Source organism: Triturus cristatus, chromosome 3_1 (genome assembly GCF_964204655.1).
Source record: "Triturus cristatus chromosome 3_1, aTriCri1.1, whole genome shotgun sequence".
Lineage (NCBI taxonomy): Eukaryota > Metazoa > Chordata > Amphibia > Caudata > Salamandridae > Triturus > Triturus cristatus.
Window position 1 is genome coordinate 258,270,376 of NC_140583.1, and position 20,719 is coordinate 258,291,094.

The 20,719-nt window shown below is 47.6% G+C and overlaps 1 protein-coding gene across 4 annotated transcripts in view; it reads left to right on the top strand.

Moving 5' to 3' along the window:
• Positions 1-20,719, top strand: part of NEIL1 (nei like DNA glycosylase 1) — a 120,205-nt gene that overhangs the window by 42,203 nt on the left and 57,283 nt on the right. For 2 of the 4 annotated variants that reach the window (XM_085643832.1, XM_085643835.1), the window contains exon 1: positions 9,056-9,159. The exons of 1 other annotated variant lie outside the window; for it this stretch is intronic. The gene's annotated coding sequence lies outside the window, so the exon portion shown is untranslated. Of the gene's footprint in view, positions 1-9,055; positions 9,160-9,506; positions 10,035-20,719 lie in introns of those variants that run through there. One more of the 4 variants, XM_085643833.1, reaches the window with a different exon arrangement.

Below are 20,719 nucleotides of genomic sequence, written 5' to 3' on the forward strand. Positions count from 1 at the left end.
GTCCAAAGACCAACCCACCCCCACTCCAGCCCCTAAGGCAACTGTTCCCCCTAGAACAGCAAGTGGTGGAGGTAATACTCAGAATAAGGGTGTAGTAGGGTTGACCCTGGGATCTGATGTGGACTCTGGCCTAGTCAGAGTACCAACACAGGCAATGCTGGTTTGTGAGGGGGACCTTGATATGTCCTTCCTAGTGAGCCCCAGTAATCTGGGCAAATACAAACAGCAGCCTATCATAAATGGCAAACAGGCTTTGGCATTTAGGGACACAGGTGCTAGTGTCACCATGGTGGCAGAGGACCTAGTGGACCCTACACAGATCATCCTGGGTGAAATGTACCAGGTAACCAATGCTAGCAACACCAGGACCAACCATAGCCTGGCAGTTGTTCATTTCTCCTGGGGAGGGGTAACTGGCCTCAAAAAGGTGGTAGTCAGTGCAGACCTCCCTGTCGAATGTTTGTTGGGCAATGATCAAGAGACTTCAGCCTGGTCTGAAGTAGAATTATGGACTCATGCTGAGATGTTGGGCATACCTGCAGAGGTATTTGCTGTGACCAGGTCACAAGCCAAAATGCATAAAGCTGAACCAGCTCTGGATCCTGAAACTATGGACCAGGTGCTACCCAAGAGGAGGAGCAGTAGGGTTAAGGCTGGGCCTTCCCCTCTGTCTCAGATCCCAGATTCCCCTCCTGAGGGAGGAGAAGCAGAGCCTGTAGAAGGAACTGCCCCAGAGGAACTTGAGCCTGGTCAGGTTGAGTTCTTGGGGGCAGGCGGCCCTTCCAGGGAAGATCTGAGCAAAGAGCAACAGTGCTGCCCCACTCTTGAACCCCTCAGACAGCTGGCTGCTGCTGAGGCTGCTGGGAGTGCTAGTGGGTCCCATAAGGTTTATTGGGATGAGTAGCTCCTATATTCTGGAGCCACCAGGAGGCTGGTAATTCCTCAGAAGTTTAGGGGGTTCCTCTTGACCCTAGCACATGATATCCCATTGGCAGGTCACTTGGGCCAAAACAAGACCTGGGACAGGCTTGTACCACATTTTCATTGGCCACACATGTCTGAAGACACAAAGGAGTTTTGTCGCTCCTGTGTCACTTGTCAAGCCAGTGGCAAGACAGGTGGCACCACAAAGGCCCCCCTGATACCACTACCTGTGGTGGGGGTTCCCTTTGAAAGGGTAGGGATTGACATTGTTGGTCCCCTTGACCCACCAACAGCATCTGGGCACAGATTTATACTGGTGGTAGTGGAGCATGCCACCAGGTATCCAGAAGCTATACCCCTAAGGACTACCACAGCTCCTGTGGTAGCAAGAGCCCTCATTGGATTCTTCTCCAGGGTGGGTTTTCCAAAGGAGGTCATCTCTGACAGAGGTTCCAACTTTATGTCAGGATATCTAACTGCAATGTGGAAGGAGTGTGGTGTAAACTACAAATTCACTACTCCCTATCACCCACAATGCAATGGGTTAGTTGAGAGATTCCACAAAACCCTAAAGGGAATGATTAAAGGACTCCCAGAGAAGCTTAGGCGAAAATGGGACCTTTTACTTCCCTGCCTTCTGTTTGCATACAGGGAGGTTCCTCAGAAGGGGGTTGGCTACAGCCCTTTTGAACTTCTGTTTGGGCACCCTGTTAGATGACCATTATGTCTGGTGAAAGAGGGATGGGAGTTACCTCTCAAACCTCCCAAACAAGATGTAGTGGACTATGTACTTGGTCTCCGCTCCAGGATAGCTGAGTACATGAAGAAGGCCAGTAAAAACCTTGAGGCAAGCCAAGAACTCCAAAAAGTTTGGCATGACCAAAAGGCTGTCTTGACTGTTTACCAGCCAGGCCAGAAAGTGTGGGTGTTGGAGCCTGTGGCCCCAGCAGCTCTCCAGGACAAATGGAGTGGCCCCCATACAATTGTTGAAAAGAAGGGAGAGGTCACCTACTTGGTAGATCTTGGCACTCCCAGGAGCCCCCTTAGGGTGCTCCATGTCAACAGACTTAAAGCATATGTGGACAGGGCTGACATGAGCTTGCTCATGGCAACTGATGAGGACCAGGAGGAGGAGAGTGACCCTCTCCCTGATCTGCTCTCACAGAACCCTGAAGATGGGTCAGTTGATGGTGTTGCTTTGGCAAGCAGCCTCACTGAACATCAACAAACTGAATGTAGACAAGTGCTACAACAGTTTAGACATATGTTTTGCCTGACCCCAAGTCAGACTTCCTGGTGCACCCATGAGGTGGACACTGGAGACAGTCTGCCTGTGAAGAGTAAAATCTACAGGCAACCTGACCATGTCAGGGACTGTATCAGGACTGAAGTCCAGAAAATGTTGGAGCTAGGTGTTATTGACCCCTCAGATAGCCCTTGGGCTAGCCCAGTAGTACTTGTCCCAAAACCTCACACCCAGGGCGGTAAGAAAGAGATGCGGTTTTGTGTTGACTACAGGGGCCTCAATGCAGTCACCAGGACTGATGCCTACCCAATCCCAAGGGCAGATGAACTAATAGACACTTTGGCCTCAGCCAAGTATCTAAGTACATTTGACCTTACAGCAGGCTATTGGCAAATCAAGTTAGCTGATGATGCCAAGGCAAAAACAGCATTTTCGACCCCTGGTGGGCACTACCACTTTGTGGTAATGCCCTTTGGTTTGAAGAATGCACCTGCCACATTTCAGAGGTTGGTGAATAAAGTTCTGACTGGTATGGAAACCTATTGCTCAGCATATCTTGATGACATTGCTGTCTATAGTTCCACCTGGCAGGATCACCTGGTCCACCTCAGAAATGTACTGTAGGCCCTGCAGAAAGCAGGCCTCACTATCAAGGCCACTAAGTGCCAGATAGGGCAGAGTCAGGTTGTGTACCTGGGCCACCTTGTAGGTGGAGGCCAGGTTCAACCATTACAGAGCAAGATCCAGACCATAATGGACTGGGTAGCTCCAACCACCCAGACACAGGTGAGAGCCTTCTTGGGCCTGACTGGGTATTACAGGAGGTTTGTTAAGGGATATGGATCTATAGTGACCCCCTTAAATGATTTATTTATTTATTTATTAGGGAAGTTTATAAAGCGCATGGTTACGCAGGAAGCGTGTCCCCGCGCTACATTTGCAAACTCGAAGCAGAAGTGAGGAGGGGTTCAGTTACCGTGAGAAAAGGTGAGTTTTTAAGTTTTTCCGGAAACTTGATTCCGAAGGGTCGAGGCGGAGATTAAGAGGCAGGGCATTCCAGCATTTCGCTGCCAGATGGCGAAAGGAGCGTCCACCCATGCGGGCCTTTCTGATCCTAGGGACCACCAGTAGACCTGTATGAGAAGAGCGCAAAGCGCGTGAGGGTACATACTTGATGGCTAGGTTCTGGAGTGGTGCCGGCGCTTTCCGCGCAAGAATGCGATAACATGTACAGAGGGCCTTGAATTCCACTCTGCTTCTTACTGGCAGCCAGGGGAGGTTATGAAGAGCAGCTTTGGTATCTGATCTTTTGGGGAGTTTTCAGATGAGGCGAGCTGCCGCATTCTGCAATACCTGGAGGCGTTTTACTGCCTTACAGGTGGCACCTAGGTACAGTAGGTTGCCATGGTCCAGGCGTGATGTCACAAGGGCGTGTACCAGTGTTCTTCGGGCGGATATGGGGAGGAGGGCAAGGACCTTGCGTAAGACTTTACCTCCAAGAAAATGCCAAAAAAGGTTCAGTGGACAGCTAACTGTCAAAAGGCATTTGATGACCTCAAGCAGGCAATGTACACTGCCCCCCATCTTACAGAGTCCAGATTACCAAAAGAAGTTCATTGTCCAAACAGATGCTTCAGAGCTGGGTGTGGGAGCTGTACTGTCTCAACTTAATAATGAAGGTCAAGACCAGCCAGTAGCTTTCATAAGCAGAAGGCTGACCCCTAGAGAGAAACGTTGGTCAGCCATTGAGAGGGAGGCCTTTGCTGTGGTGTGGGCCCTGAAGAAGCTGAGGCCATACTTGTTTGGCACTCACTTTATAGTTCAGACTGACCATAAGCCCCTCCTCTGGCTCAAACAGATGAAAGGTGAAAATCCTAAACTGCTCAGGTGGTCCATTTCCCTACAGGGGATGGACTATACAGTGGAACATAGACCTGGGACCCAACATGCCAATGCAGATGGACTCTCAAGGTATTTCCACTTAGAACATGAAGACTCAACTGGTCAAGGTTAGTCTAATGTCCCTGCGTTTGGGGGGGGGGGTTGTGTAGGAGAGTAGGATCTGCATTTGTGTTGCCCCCACTTTTTTTCTGATGTATACACTGGTTTCTGGATATAGTCTGGCTGGGTCCCTGCTAATCAGGGCCCCAGTCTACCTGATCTCTCTAAACAACTTGGTGTGCATATTAGATGCACTAGTGATTGGATACTGTGGTACCTTATCAGCCCCTAGTATATGGTACCTTAGGTACCTAGGGCATTGGTACTTCACAGGCCTACCAGGGGCTGCAGCATGTATTATGCCACCCCTGGGAAGCACTCACAATCTGACACCACAGGCCTGCTACTGCAGCCTGTGTGAGGTAGTGTTAGCACTCCTCACTGAGGTATAGGTTCCTATATCTCACCATACACACACATATAAACCTATCAGTCACCCCTATGGTAGGCCCTATCAATCCCAAGGGCAGGGTGCTTGGTTTACTATGTGAGGGGGTGCTTCTGCCTGAGCAGGGCCCCTCTGCAGCTGGCAGAGTCTATTCTCTTCTGCTGTTTGTGGATGCGGTTAAACCATATACTCTTAAGTGCATTATAACCTCGCGGTAAATGCTAACTTTGGAATGGCTGCATCAAAACACGTCGTGTTTGGTGTCAAACAACTTGGAATCCTACACCCACACCAGTAACTGGTGTGGGAGTAGGATCCCACCCTTCTAGAGGGGACGACATGTACACCCTGTATTACACGGTAGAAATCAGCTAGAGCCCTGGCATCACAAAATGGATGCCACCAGCACAGACACCGGGCTGCCCTCCTGCTGCTGACCGAAACTCGCAGTGGAGGGAGCTCAACAAAGGGTTTCCTGTCACAGGGAGGTGTCACCACCTCCCAGACAGGATTTAGTGTATTGGAGCTGGGTGGGTGCACTCCTAGAGTGCTTTGAAGTCCTGCACTGGGGGAGCAGTAGGCTCCTCTGTGCATATGCCAGCTCAAACCGGTTCAGGGGCTGCCTGCCCCTGTCCTGGCGCGAAACTGGACAAAGGGAAGTGGGTGTAACCACCCACTACCCTGGCCCTCCTAGAGGAGTGGCCATAGAGCTAGTCCCTCCCATCTTATCAGTATAAGATACCACACATTGCCAATGCAATTTAGATTACACCTGGACGACGCTCAACGAAGAAGAATCCTGGCCCTTCAACTTTCTACTATCTTTAGAAGACCGAAGGATCTCCCTTGGAGTCAAGGAGTGACTCCCCTGCTTGGCAGGCACCTAAAGGACTGAACAACGGTTGCAAACTTTACCGCTCCCGCCGGAGCCCGAAGTCCCTGCGTCCCCTGAAGCTGATTTCCTGACCTCTCGTCGGCCATTTTGAGTCCCCAGCGGAGCTGAGGCATCTGGACCCCACGAGTGACGAGGTACAGCAATACCAGGGAACCGTGCACTGATTTCAAGTGCAAGCCCTGAACGACAAACTACAAACTTGTGCTTTGGACCACTTACTGTCCACGTCCCTAGCAGGTCTGGAACCAAAGAACAGCGGCCTACCTCATCCCGAGTGACCGTGGGCTGTTGCTGAAGTTTCCCTGCAAAGGCGTCTTCGCGGTTGCTTGCCCGTTGGCTAGTAGCCCCTACAAAGACTTTCTGAAACACTCCAAGGGTTTGCCTGGTTGCTCTGGGCCTGCCCTCACTTACCCTCGCTGGGTAAGTCCATCGGACCTTGCTGGTCTGAACCATCCAAGATCTTCATTCCACACGAGACTTGCAGTTGCCAAGGTTTGTTGGCTCCGATCCAAGTGCCGACACCGCCATCAGCTGCAGACGTCGTGGGACCCTCCAAATCCAGCTGCTGGTTGTCCTCGATCTCTCCTGGACCACGTGGGCGAAGAGACAAAACACCATCAGCGACGTGAAGAGACTTGACAGTTGTGGTGATCTATCCTGAAGGCCACCGGTCACTGGCAAGTGACCCTGAACTCTGTCCCCTCAATTTCTAGGTCGCCTGCAACTCCAATCCATCGTTGGATTTCCACGGACACCTCACCCGATGACACAAGCAGCAAGACTTCAACGATTCCCATTGAAAGCAGCATCGCGACCCGACACCAAAGGACACCTCTGCACCCAGCTTCCCTGGGTGAGGTAACTCTGGCATTACGGTGCCCAAGTGCACATTGGCTATCGAAGTGCTTACCCTGTAAGTTTTTTGCTTGTTGTCCATTCCGAAGTGCTCTAGAACTGTAAAATACAAACCGCGACATTTGCCATTGAAACGCATTGAAACCCGCGTGCATGTTTAGACACTGCACGCGTCTCCTGTGGGCTGATTACTTACCTGTAGACACTGCAGCAGTGAAGCCCCAGCGATTCCCAAGGCCCTAGGCCTCTTACTTTTGCAAGTCGAGTTTGTTATACCACTATTTTAGTATATGGTCTGGTACGCCCCTAGGGCTACAGCCATATTTGTGCTTAGTTTATTGAGAACTGTTGATCTTTTGAATGTTTACCTGGCTCTAATCTCATAAAGAGATTAGTAGAGTATATTTAGAAATAAATACATATATATTTGATATATATACCTGTGTGGTGTCCTTTCATTTGGTAATTCAAGAGATTATAAGGTAAAACAAGCTGCTTTACATTCCTCAGAGACTTAGCCTGAAGGCTGCTCTCCACAACTACCACTAGGATAGCTTTCTTTAAAAGGTTGTCTTTAAACCTATCTACCAAGAGTCGAATTGGACTGGTGCAAGGTGGCCACTATAACTAGTGACCAGCATATGCCAGGCCAACTTCTCACAGTTGTTGCATCATTTATTTCGGCAGGAGGGAGGGCGTGAGGTAAGAAGTAACATGGAAAATGGGAGCCGACCAAACAGTCAGGGCCCACAGCATTGGGCTAGCCACCCCTCTCCTGCTTTCCAGCAGACCCGTCCACCCGCCCGTCCCCCAACCAGGCACTTCTGGTTTCTAGCAGTGCGAGAAGCAGAAACATAAAATGGTAGTTTTACCATTTTATGTTTCTGCTTCACGCACTGCGAGAAAGCAGCGTGGCGACGCTCCTCCGCCCCAATGGAGGAGCCGCCCCTGAATGTGGTGTTTATTGGGAGCAGGCTTTGCAGCGCAATGTGGTGTTTATTGGGAGCTTTGCCTTTGTGATATTAACTCCACATGCAAGAGGTCTACAGGCACTAAACGCTCAGTGCTCACAACTACCGTGATCTGTAGGTCACGAGTAAAGCCAACTCGTGCTTTCATCTTTTTGAGGGTAGCAAACTAAGTACCATTAATTTAAGTTTTAGAAACACGCCGTTTTTATAGCACTTAGAACCAGTAAAAGTACTATACGAAGTGCCACAGAAAGATCTAATATAAACTTGTTTCCAATCTCAGAAACAAACCTGATATTTGGAACAGCTTTATTAAATAGTTTCCAAAACACATGTATAAAGTAATGTGCCGGTGTGATTATTGTTCTGTTTATTGTATGTCATCTTTGTTTTTTCACTGACCCAGTTGAACAAGAACTTAATGTGTTTCAACCGAAAATTAAATCGTTTTTAAACAAAAGGGGGAGGCTTGCACATATTTCGCCTGTCCCCATCCTGCATCTGTTGCTGATCACTTTCTGTGTTGTAAAAATTAAATGTACGCTATTTTTGAGTAAGGAGCATTGGGTGCGTGGGGTGTGAAGCTGGGATTTCAACACGTTTGTGGTCACGCGGATGTCGCGTGGGCATCGCTGTGTCTTAAAGGCATTGGGGACGGTGGACAGAGACAGCGCAGTGATGAGTTTGCTGGCGGGTTGAACTCTGGCATGGTGGCAGGGGGCTAAATAGAGGAGGGCACATGGTCACAGAAAATATTACCCGCAGCAGCATTTCTGGTGTTTTTGCGGACTTTCCTGTTTTCTTACATGTATGCTTCTTATACTGTGCTTTCAATAATATCAGTTGGCCTTTATGGACGGAGGGAAGGGGGTTCGAGGTGGGGGCTTGGGGTAGTTTAAACATCCTACCTACCCGTTGTTTGCTTAAGTGGCCTTCGCAGGAGTCACTCTTCAGTACAAAATACTATGCTTAGATTAACTTTTGGACATTTTCTTTATGTGTGCTGTACACTGCAGCACACATGTTGTGTGAAATGTTAGGAGAAATAAAAGCATTTCTCCTTTTAACGCCTGCTTTGAAATGGCATTCATTTTTTACACAAAACCCTGTCCACTGTTAGTATATAAGGTTTTGTGTAAAAAACTATGGGTGCTTGCACAGGAGCACCCATGTACCACCTGTGGAACGCCCCCTTAATGGCGAATAATACAAAGCAGCGCTTTGCATTATTCTTATCTATAAACCAATGCAAATACCAATTCGCATTGGTTAGTAAATCCCAAACAGGATAATCAGGTATGCGTTATGAAAGTAAATCAAACCCAACGCGAAACCTTTGTAAATCTGGCCCTTAGTTTGCCTATACCTTATGTCACTTTTTCAAGCATGCACACACCTTACCCAAACAAGCATTTGCAATGCAATAGGTCTTGCATTTGGGAGAGTTTGAGCTATTGGCATTGTAAATAAGAATGCCTTTTATTTGTGTGTTTTGAAAACCTGCAAGCGGTGCGTAATTTAACACACGCCCTTGCTTACCAGAAGCAAGGGGGCAGTAAAACAGGCGCAGTTACTGCCACCCTTGATTCTCGTAAGCAACGAGTATAAGTACAAACTGCGCGTTTAGGCACCGCTTGCTGCTGATTTTCAAAACACATAAATAAAAGGCATTGTCATTTATAATGCCAATAGGTAAAACTCTCGCAAATGCGAGACCTAGAGCGTTGCAAATTCTTGTTACTCATGCCCATAGTGCATCCGTCTCTGTAGAACTACACATCCCTTGATGCAGAGCGCGAAGTCGGTCACTTCCTTTCTCCTCTTTGTCAGCCAATACGAGCCCAGGTGATGACCAAAATAGTAAAGCTGCAAGTTTCAGGTATTTATTGGGGTGTTGCTCCTGTTGTTGCTGAAAGGAGGGTGGAGGGTGGGTGGAGGGTGGCAAAGCGTCCAGAGGGTCGCGGGCATAGTACCAAAGTTCTGAAGGCGCGCTCCTTGCTTCTTATGTATATCTAGCCAGAACACGTGTGTGTTATATAAGTAAATGGGAGGAGACTATAGTGACTTAGGAAGTTGCGGAGGAAGACCGGGCTGCTGCTTGAGCTGCGGTTCAATACAGGGATGTAGGAGAGGGCGGATACTAGTTAGAGGAATAGTACATGATTCTCAAAGGAGGCAGATAGTTTGGGGCATGTGGGGGTAGGGGAATTTGGCGAGAGGGAATCTTATGAGTAGGCGGGCCGTTAAAGGGGGAGTGGCAGTGAGGAAGCTCACTTACTGAATGGGAAAGTTGCTTTCTGAGGTTGCCAACGACTCCTTGCGAAAGTGTCCGTAGTTCAGCAAAGAGCGCTGCGCCAAAAAACGAAACGGACGCTAGTTAAGCGTGCAACTTAAGTGAGGGCACATGCGCCCAGCTCCTATTTGTTAACAAGGTCACGTCACTGGCAGGCTATCAGCTACCTTTGTTTGGCAGTTCAAAGCCTTACATGCAAAATGTCGAGTTAAACTCTTTGCGAGTACAGTGAAGCTGCAATGTCTGTGTCATCACACAAATGTTATAAGCTAACTCTTTATGTCAAGTATTCAGAAATGCTGTTACACTGCGGCAGTACTTCTGCCGTGCTTCTGTGCTAGTCTGCCAGAGGCGCAACTAGAGCCATATTTCGGGAAGCTGATTCAATCAAGAAATATGCAGAGTGGGGATGCAGGAGTTTCAAGAAAGGGGAAAAAAAAACAATAAAGCCTCGTTATCAAGTAAGTGGTCTTTTAAAGACCTGTGAAGTAGGGAGGTGCTGAATATCACATTGCACTCTGGGGTTTGTGCTTTTGCTTTTTATTTGTTGGGAGACACATTCAGTACTTGCTAGGAAAGTCACAGACAAACAGCTCCATTACACCCAGTGCTGGAAAGTAGGGGTAATCACCCTGATCCTTCCCCCCCAGCTATTTTCACAGAGAAACATGCTGAATTTGTCCTAGTGTCATATTCTGACACCACGACATGATTCGGCAGTGCACGCACGTTGTCTGTATTCAGTTTGGTCCAGCTACCTGCAGGCAGTAAGGGGTCTTTCTTATTTTAACATCCAGCTAGGAGCAAAACAAAGGGCTGATTTAAAGGGCCATGTGTAGTTCAAGTACAATCCTGGCTGGGATCCATCTGGAGCATAACACATAGACCCCAATGTAGTGGAAGGAAACAGAGGCCCTCAGTTTGTTAGCACTTCACAAGTACTTTAAATAAACTATTGGCAGCAGTTTTTTGGGTCTCTTTTCCATTGGCTGGCGCCACCGTTTATGCTAAACGGTGGCCAGCCATTGGAAAAGAGTTGGTAGTGACCTTTTGTTCGGCTTTTTGAGCCGTCATATTTGGACGGGCTGGTCTGCCTTCCGGCATCGTGAAAGGATTCTTATCTTTATGGGGCCATGTGTTTAACCAAACCGTGGGGCTCGGCCGGAAGTTTCTGCTCTTGCAGGAATTATTTCAGCCACACCCAGGAAGGTAGCTGCCTCCTGTGTCTGCAGGGATGAGCTATTAACGTCTGATTCTGGCTAAACCCTTCCCAATAGTGACATTTCAGGGCAGGTATTGTGGGTGTGCTGTGCGCTTGTGCTGGATTGTCTCAACAATCAATGTTAACTCCCTACGTAATTGATGCGCTTGACCTCCAAGAATTTAGGTTTTCTCTGTCTGTATGAGTAATTACAAAAATATTGATTTAAATGGCACACATTTTTTTATTTAATATTTTTTATAGCGCCACTCATTCTCGTCTAGGATGTCAAAGAGCTTTACATCACACACAGAGACACAGTAAATCACACAAGTGTGTAAATCAATGTACAGGAAATGTTACTTAAGACCTCGAAGATAAAGTGTTGGAGTCGCATATCATCCATACTTGTAGGCATCATATGCTAAGAGTGAATGGTCAGGAGAAACACAAAACCTGTATATAAGACGTAACATAGGGATTGTGGTTGTCTGTACTTATTTATTTTATTTATTTATTTATTGAAAGAGTTTTATATAGCGCTGGCTAGACCCGAAGGTATCAGAGCGCTTTACATTAGGTTCCGCAATGTAACAGAAAATGATCACAATTACACATTACGTTAAAAAATAAGCAGTACATTAAGAGAGGGGAGAAAGGAGAGAGAAAAGGATAGTGGAAGGCGGAAGGAGAGGTGAGAAGAGGGAGGATGAGGGAAGAGACGACAGGAGAGACGAAAGGAAGTCTGTCTAAAGACCGACTGGGTAGGTGACGTCCAAGGAGGGAATCCACGGTCCGTCTTCCCTATAGCTAAACAAGGTAACTCCATCGGGCATCAGACAAAATAGCTAGGTCTCAAGTGGTGAGGGTAAACATTCACAGAAAGACAGGGTGGGGACAAGGGGCAAGGAAAGATGAGAGCGAAGGTCAGTAGCTAGAAAGAGTAGAGCGGAGGGAGGTGGGGGGTAGGGGAATGTGGGGGGGCGAAAAGGTCAGGAGAGATGCGGGAGAATTTGCCCAAAGTCCGGCTGGGTAGGTGATGGTTAAGGAGGGAATCCAAAGACCATCTCCCCTTTAGCTCGTGTGGTAGCTCTACCGGGCATCAGTCAAAATGGTTTGGTCTCAGCTGTCGAGGGAAATTCGCAGAGTAAAGGTCCTGGTGGGTGGGCGGGAACAGGGTCTGGTGAAGGCTGGTCGATGTCCCAACGATGATCAATGGTTATAGACCCGGGAGGAAAGAGCATCGCAGAGGGTCTTACTGGGTCGGCCGTCAAGAAGTCAGGCAGTGGGGACGAGTCGGCCAGTCCCCATGAATCTCTATAGCCCAGAAGAGAAGAGGAAGGGCGGCCATCTTGAGATCGCTGGGGCAGAGACATTAGAGCCATTTGTTAATATAAAGGTAGTCATTGAGACAAAATTGGCCCCTCAATGAGACGCATCTCTTAATCTGCCGGCATAGGTTTAGCAACAATAGTCCAAAATGCCTAGGTCTCTTCGTGCAGCACCCCAGGCGAGGATAAGACGATCTTAATAGTCCTTGTTTAGCTGTCATTTTAGGGTCAGGCACTGTTTATGCGGAGATCACCGAGGAGAAGGAAACGGCCTCGCAATGAACCGTTTCTTTCAGTTAACTGGCAGCATCAGCGTAAATTGATTAAAAACGCCCAGACTTCAATGGCGTGGTAGCGCACCCCTTCTCGCCTACACCGAGTGAGTTCTCACCTCTTTTGGACTCGGTGTTCCCTTTAGGCGTCCCGCTCGTCCCGCTGCTCGTCACCGCAGTAAGTCGCCCCTCCGCTCAAGAGGTGGACCGGGGGGGGGGGGGGGGCGTTGGAAATTGCTCGCTGTGCGAAAACGGAAGCCATCTTAGCCTCATCGTCGGGGGAACATCTAGGCTCATTTCTCCGAGATGTCAGATCGGAGAAGGTTGACAAGGATCTTGTGATCAGCCCGCATTCCGGTCGCACAAACGCCGTTCTAGGTGCGAAAACAGCGCGGCGGGTTGCCCGCTCTGGAAGTCGGGGGGAAGGTTCAACACGGAGCATCCGAGCGGCCATGATGGTCTGGCTCCTCCTGCAAGTTCTGTACTAACAAGACTTTCTTACTTCCTAAAAGAACCCAATCTTAGAATAACAACAGATTGAGAAAAAAAAACAATAAGGATCTTTCATTTTTAATACATGAGGTTAGAGCAGGGGTTGCAGGCAGAAGCCACAAGAAAGCTCATATATTATTTGGCTCAAGAGCTCGAGAGGACCTTGAACTGAACCATAGCTTAGCATCTGGCTCAAGCCATCAGTGTCAATTTCCATCTTTAGTCTTAACTCTGGGTACTCTGAGCCTGAAATAGCTTAGATGCAACTGCCAGTGTGATACCTGTTTTATTTGTGAGGATTTCTTAGCTTGCACTGCTGATGACCATCTTGTTTGTACCTGTGCTGTGTGTGAGGGGAACTTAAACTGCTACTAAATGCTGCACATTGTGGCTCTGAGTCACAAAGGTAACAGAATTTTGAGTAAGCTAAAACTTTTGAGTAAGTTTAGTACTTCATGCTATTCACATACTGCACTTGTGTAGTAAGTTACTCTTTTGCAGTAATTTACACTTCTGTAGTACGTCCAATACTACACGTGGCCAGCAATTGGTAGTGCAACACCCTCCCATAGAAAATAGCGGCGGTAGGGACTTACTACATTAGCTTGCATTGTTTCTGACCAGATCAGTTTTATGGGTGTGAAGGAAGCATGCACTCCTGCCTGTTGCTGTACCTATTTTGTGTGTGGAAATCTTTCTACGCACGCGAGTCAAGTTTGCATTCATATCCCCCAGTGTTATTCCTTAGACGTCTACCAAATTTGAAATACTGTTTGTTCTTTGTATCTAATGGAGTCGTTCAATGGTGCTGCCTAGTGCTACACCTGTTCCATGTCTTTGAAGGCAGCTTGCACGGACCCTGAGTATCACACTTATTCCGTGTCTTTGAAGGAAGCTTGCACTGGACCTGAATACCACACTTGTTCCATGTCTTAGAATGAAGTTTGCATTGTCCCCGCGGTACCAATATTTATTTAATGTCTTTGAAGGAAGCTTTCACCGATTGGCACTGCAGCAGCATACTTGTTCCATGTCTTGGTAGGAAGCTTGCTCTAGCTGGCACTGCGGTACCACACTTGTTCCATGTCTTTAAAGAAATATGCACTGGTCCAGGAGTACCACACTTGTTCCATGTCTTTCAGGGAAGATTGTGATGCTCTTGACCAGTGCCGTTTGTCTTGGGCGTGTGAGCTAAGAACCCCCTGCACTCATGCTCCCTGTGCTCTATCTATTTCTGTGTGTTTTTGGTCTAAGTAAAAGACTGCATTAGCTTTCTCACCAGCCTCATGTTTTCTCAAAAATAATACATAATATTTCTTAGAGAAAATTGGGTTTAGGTAAGCCCACTTCGGTTATTCATCAAACGGAGTGTCATTCACATTTTAGTTCAGCCCTTCAGCATAGCATGCATACAATTGTGCATTGGCTTTGATGCCAATGTTTGGCTTGGCCTACTAGACAGCCGCTGATCTTTAGGATGCCAGGTAGTCTTAGTAACAGTATTTTGCCTGCACTCTAGACTAGGGATTCTGATTTCTTTAGTTATGTTTTCAAAGTATGAGTCGGAAAGGGGTTGAAATTGAGAGTACGGGAACCCAGAAGAAATGGGTGGTTTGGTCAGACTTGAGTGAGATCATTAAATGATAGTAGCCAGTATCTGTGTGATGTTGTTCCCTCAACGTCTTTAACTGAGAAGGGTCCAATTTTTATTTAGCACTGACTTCATTCATACTGTACCAGCCATTTATTGTGGTCATAATGATGGACGTTTTTTGTTGTGAGATTCCACAAGGCTAGGATGCGAAGTTGCTTCTTTTTTTCCAGCGAGCCTACACTTTTGGAAATCGTTGCCATCTAAAGAAAATTATTTTATTTCGTAAGGCTCTCAAAAAGTATTTTTTGTATCCACTAAAGTGCATCCTGTGTTTTTTTTTCTCCCTTCGTATACTGTCATTTGTATCACCTGGAAGGTAGACTTGTTATCAGTTTGGCTCCAAGAACGCTAAAAATCAAGCAGAAAACCATTGCACTGTGAAGTTATGTTGGCTCTTGTCTTGTATAGTCTTGCAGAAGAAGCGATTTTCTGTAAGGGATCGTTTAAAGTCATAAGGACTTGCACCTTAGAGATCTTTCAAATATTCTGAAATATTCGCTTTCGATTTCAGTGGTTGGGAACATATTCCAAGTGTAACATAGTATTTTGGTAGCCTGACAAGGCTGTTGTAGACCTTGAAACACACAAAAGGTGATGGTGTGAATGCTTGCAAATTGTCTAACCACTGGCGATCGCTCGTGGTAGCATCCCAACCCATTGTGCTCTTGCTCACCATGCCACCTCAGTTTAGTCCCAGCCATTTGTAAATCAGTCTTGAGCCTGCTCTTTTATGGGACCAGTTCAGCCCAGCCCGAACTGCCAGGCCAGGTCCTCCCTGAACCGGAAACAAGCATCCTGGGACCTGTTTCGGGGTATTACCCCTCATCAGCCAGGCTAGTTTGAATCCAGTGACACAGTGAGCAAGGGACCCTTGTCTGGGCATAACCAGCCACTTAGGGCGGTACATGAAACACACAAAAGGTTGTAGACCTTGACCAGAATTGTTATAGGTACTTCCTCCATCTTTGTTTTCGAGAACAGCTTTTCTGTGTGTCACAGGACATTTGGATTATTCTTTGAGTCAAAATAAGTCTGTTTGTTGCTAGAGTTGTTTTTGTAGTTGTAGAATTGGTTGTGTGGTGATGTGGGTGTTCGTCAGAGCTACCACATACGATCGACTGGATAGGAAGAAATTCTTAGATGAAAAAAGAAGTGGATTGAATTGCACAGGTGCAAAGATGCCTTGTATTTAATCACAACACCGCTGCCACTTTAAGAACAAAGGGCCATATGTACTAATATCTGGTTGAAAAAATACTGGTCGCAATTGGCTGCCAGTATGTTTGCAATCAGGAAAGATTTTTAAGAACCGACCTATGTACTAATAGGTCAGGTCTTAAAAATCCGGGTTGGAAGGCTACCGAACTCATGCATATTAATGAGGTAGGTCGCAAATTCCAACTCACCATGATTGGAGGCCATCACAGGTATGTTATGTTATAACAATTTATACAGCGCACAGCTACACCGAAGAGTATCCCCGCACTAAATACATACGACACCAGCTTGTAAACCCAAACAGATTGTGTAACGAGCCAAGTTTTCAGTTTCTTTTTAAAAGCGGGAAGATCACTGGTTAAGCACAGGTCCTTTGAGAGCTTATTCCAATTAAGGGGCCCCAAATAAGAAAAGGATCTGCCACCAGTTCTAATTCGGTGGATCCAAGGGAATTTTGCCAAATTTGCAGAAGAAGAATGCAGAGTGCGTGAAGGAATGTAGTCATGAATTCTTTCTCTAAGGTAGCCTGCTCCTGAATCATGCAAAGCCTTGTGCATTAAAACCATGGCCTTAAATTGAACCCTCTTTTTCACTGGGAGCCAGTGAAGGGTCTTTAAATGAGCAGTCGGGTGGCGTGGGTTGGCCGGCGGCAAGATGGCTGCATGTTAGAGCGGCTCCGCGGACCAAGCACTACAATCCTTCATTAATCGGTGGAGGAGGTGTGGCGCAGTGACCAGGGTGCCTGACTCCGGACCACAGGGTTCATGGTTCGATCCCCTACTCCGGCAGCAGGTTAGCCCAGCACCATGTGACTCTGGGCAATAGCTTGCTTAATCTTTCCGACAGCCCTCAGCACCGGGACACCTCTCCGGAGGTAGCTGTCCGCTTTACAAATGCTGGTATTTCATTTCATATTTCATTTAATGTCATCCTACGACCTGCTGCAGCTCTGTGCCTGTTTTTTTCAGTTTCGGGTATCGGAATATGCAGAGCAGCCCGCTGGCCTGTTGCGGACGCCGGCCGTTGTAGGAGAAGCCGACTTTTGATGTCCGCAGCTCACAATCGTGGTGATCAGACAAGATGGCAGTTCCCGCTGGAATCAAGGCACATCGGTGCCGCAACGCGAGCTCTACACTGCCTGAGGAGGTGAAACGTTGCCAGAGGTACGACGGAGTGCTGCGGACTGCCACAAACGCCTAATAAACACGAGAACTGTAAGTCTGGGCTGCGAGGGCCTGAGATCCAGGAGCAAGCAGATTATCGCCGGGGGAAGTGTAATGCACGGCCCGTGATGGAGTATGTGAGGCCGTCGGGACCCGGTACTGAGTGAGGCCTGCTTTTACCTGGCTGTCGATGCAGGCTCTTGAGTAAATATTGCATCCACCCGCTTGAAGGCTGGGATCGCACGCTGTGTAGCGAGCCATCCAGTGCGGCAAACACGCAAGTGTCATAGCGGAGTGTGGAGAAGCATGGCGACGAGCCAAGTGTTGGTGTCCAGTTGAGACGCTGCCAATTTATTAGCAACGGAGGAGTTTGAACCAGCGGGAGACTTGGCTAGTGAAGGCATGGTGAAGGGACTTGCCTACTGAATAGTTGGGTACATTGACGTGCGGAGGTCCGTCCTGCGTGAGCAAACATTACCTGAGGGTCCAGATGTCCAAAAATTGCGGGGTGGCAGTAAGCTTGATCGACTGCAGTGGGCAAACACCAAGTAAACAGGGTCACACTCCCGAAGATACTGCGCAGAGCTGGGTGGCCCAATCAGACGTTTAATGACCAGAGACGCACCAGTGAGTGAGTGTTAGTGGAGGGGTCTCTAATCTTGACTTTGGCTTGCTGGGAATTGCGACGGAGGGTGCGGTATGCAGAGTGGGGTATAAACTGACAAGCTACATTGTCGCGGCTGGTCGCTGTCTGCTGCACAGGCTACGTGTGCTCCAAAATGGGGGAAATGAATAAACAACAGTCGCGCCTCACTTTCAAAGCTAAGAGACTGACTAAATCTCAGCAGCAGGCAGCGTCAGACTTGGTGCAGGAATCTCCAGATAAAACCCCTACTGCTCTGGAATCAACATTAATGGCAATGCAGACTAGCTTGCAGTCAATCAGTGGTAAAATTGATGCCCTCAATATGCGTATGGACCATTTTGCTAATAGGCTGGATCAGCAGGGGGCACGAATAGGCGAGGAGGAACAGCGGATCTCCGCAGCAGAGGACGCCTTGCAGTCCGTGGCCTATAAAAGTCTAGATATGGAAAAAGTACTTGCGGTGATCTAGGCAAAGAATGAAGATCTTGAAGCGAGGTCTCGCCGCAATAATCTTCACATTCTTGGATTTCCAGAATCGACGAAAAAGGGTAAGATAGAGTTGCACATCGAAAAAATACTCATGGAAATATTCGGGCCAGATAACCTCTCTAATGTAATGCTGGAGTGCGCACACAGATCGCTGGTGGCGCGCCCAGTCTCGGGGGCCCCGCCGAGGCCTGTGATCGCTCGTCTCCTTAATAATGAAGATCGGGACTCAATACTCCGCATGGCAAGAGAGAAACAGACAATCACGCATGAAGGAAATGTGCTCGAGTTTTACCCGGATTTCACAGCCACGGTCCAAGCAGCACAGCGGGAATTTATTCCTGTGAAGAAGAAACTGCAGGCTGCAAAGATTCCCTATGCAATGCTTTACCCGGCTAGCTTGCGGGTGGTGGTGGATGGTATACAGGCATTTCACGATCCCGAGAAGTACTATGGACTTTGTAAAAACATGGCAGAAAAATCAGAAATCTACGGATGCCCCAATGTCTGTTGTTGAGTTATCTACTGTGTGCGTATTGGTCGGTCAGATAGACGGTGGGACGCTGTCATAAACTGGAATATTGACTTGAATTTATTTAGTTGCACCTACTAAGAAATTATGTGTAAATCGCTTGGTTAAATGTATCGCGGGCCTTGTGAGTGCCGAGGGCCGCGGCACGAGGCTGACTGACAACTTTCTCAGGTCTTTGTTAAAAACTGAGCTGAAACTAAATTGTTTTAGGTGCTGGTGGGGCTTAACGGAAATTTCATAAAACTGGGCACAGGCTGTGGGGCATAGTACTTGCTCGGTCACCTCCCTTTACCACCGGGAAGAAGTTCTTGAGCCTGCAATGCCCCCAATTGGGTGCACCCCTAATGCCTTTCTGGGCTTGTTGTTTCGGGGATGGCTTCGGACAGTTTGGGAGGCTGAAGTGGGTGGGGGTTGAGTGGAGGGGTTTGTTTGCGTTGTAACCACATTACAGGTCATTTCTAATTCTGATTGCTGGTCTGGTGGGAAGAGTGGAGCAGATGCGCTGTCCAAGTATACGGGGCAAGGGTTTGAATGACACCAAAGGGTGGGGTGATTAAAATGATAACATGGAATGTAAGGGGACTCAACAATCCAAAGAAGATAAGGCTGGTCTTTGCATATTTAGATAGGCACGCTATAAATGTTTCCTTGCTGCAAGAGACACATCTGACCAAACATACCGAAACTAATGTGGGTAAGGTTGTGGCCTCTTCATACTCTGCATACTCCAAAGGGGTTATGATCTTAGTGAAAAAAGGCACCCCGTTTAGGGTGTTCCACACTGACGGTGACAAACAGGGTAGGCTTGTCCTGCTGTAGGGCTATTTGGGAGGATCTCTAATTACTTTAGTGAATAGTTATGGGCCAAATGTGGATGATCCGGCCTATTATAGTGACGTGTGGAGACGTCTGCGTGCATTGGAACCATTGCAAATTATTTGGGGAGGCGATCTGAATATTTATCTTGATCCGGTTATGGATATATCGGCAACCACTGATTGGCATGGTAAGATAGCTGCTAGCACGGTCAAAGAAATAATGTATGAGGAGGGTTTGATTGATGTCTGGAGGGTGTGGAATCCAGGGATAAAGGAGGATATCTTCGCATCCGCTGTTCATAACTCCTGGTCTAGATTGGACTATTGGTTACTATCGGGCACCGTAGGTTCATGGGTGGAGACAGTGGCGCATTTACCAAAAACGTTATCTGATCATGCACCAGTGATGATAACTCTGGCTGTACCAACATATACTCGCCCCCCTTTTCAATGCCAGGTTGCGAGTGGCTGTGAGGGCTGCATATCCTGAAGGCCCTTCAGATGCTCCTGACTAGAAACAGTAGAAGGGACTTGATAAGCAGGTTATACAGGGGTTCACTAATTGAGATTCAGTTGCCCACCTCTAGGGCATGTGAAAAGTGAGTTACACAATTAGACGACCCATTATCTTGGGAGGACTGGACGGCATGTTGTGCACTGACGGGGAGACTATCAGCGAATTGCAATCTACGAATTATCCATTTTAAGTTATTGCACCAGTTGTACTATACACCTGCACGATTGCATAGATATGGGCTGCGAGAGGACTCACGAGGTACGAGAAGTGGAGTGGAAAGTGCTGACTTCAGACACTTGGCCTGGGAATGTGCCCTGGTGTCACGGTTTTGGGGCAGTGTTACTCAACATCTAACAAAGATGTTGCTGCAATCAGTGTCTTGTATCCCAAAGGTGTGCCTGTTAGCAGCCAATCTGCAATTGCATACTTTTAATGCTGTACAGCTGCCTATCTCTTTGTTGCTATTAAAAAGGGTAGTAGCCAAATGCTGGGGGATAGGGGAGGGGGAGCAGCGCCAACGGTTGCCTCCTGGTTCAAAGATATTGCATATTAAAAGGAGCAATTAAACATATATGCTGAGGACCTGCCAGTCGCTTCAAGACCTAAGGGTATTTGGAGTCCTGTTGAGATCTATCTTATAGCACAGGGCGGTGTTGAAGTAAAGTTGTCAGATTGTTATTTGGGTAAATCATGCCTGGAGATTATGTACTGAGGTTTTTTCTTTGCTCAGATGTACTTAATGTATGATGTCACTGTTTTGAAAAACTCATGAAACAAATTAAAAAAAATAAAAAATAAATGAGCACTCAGGTGAGA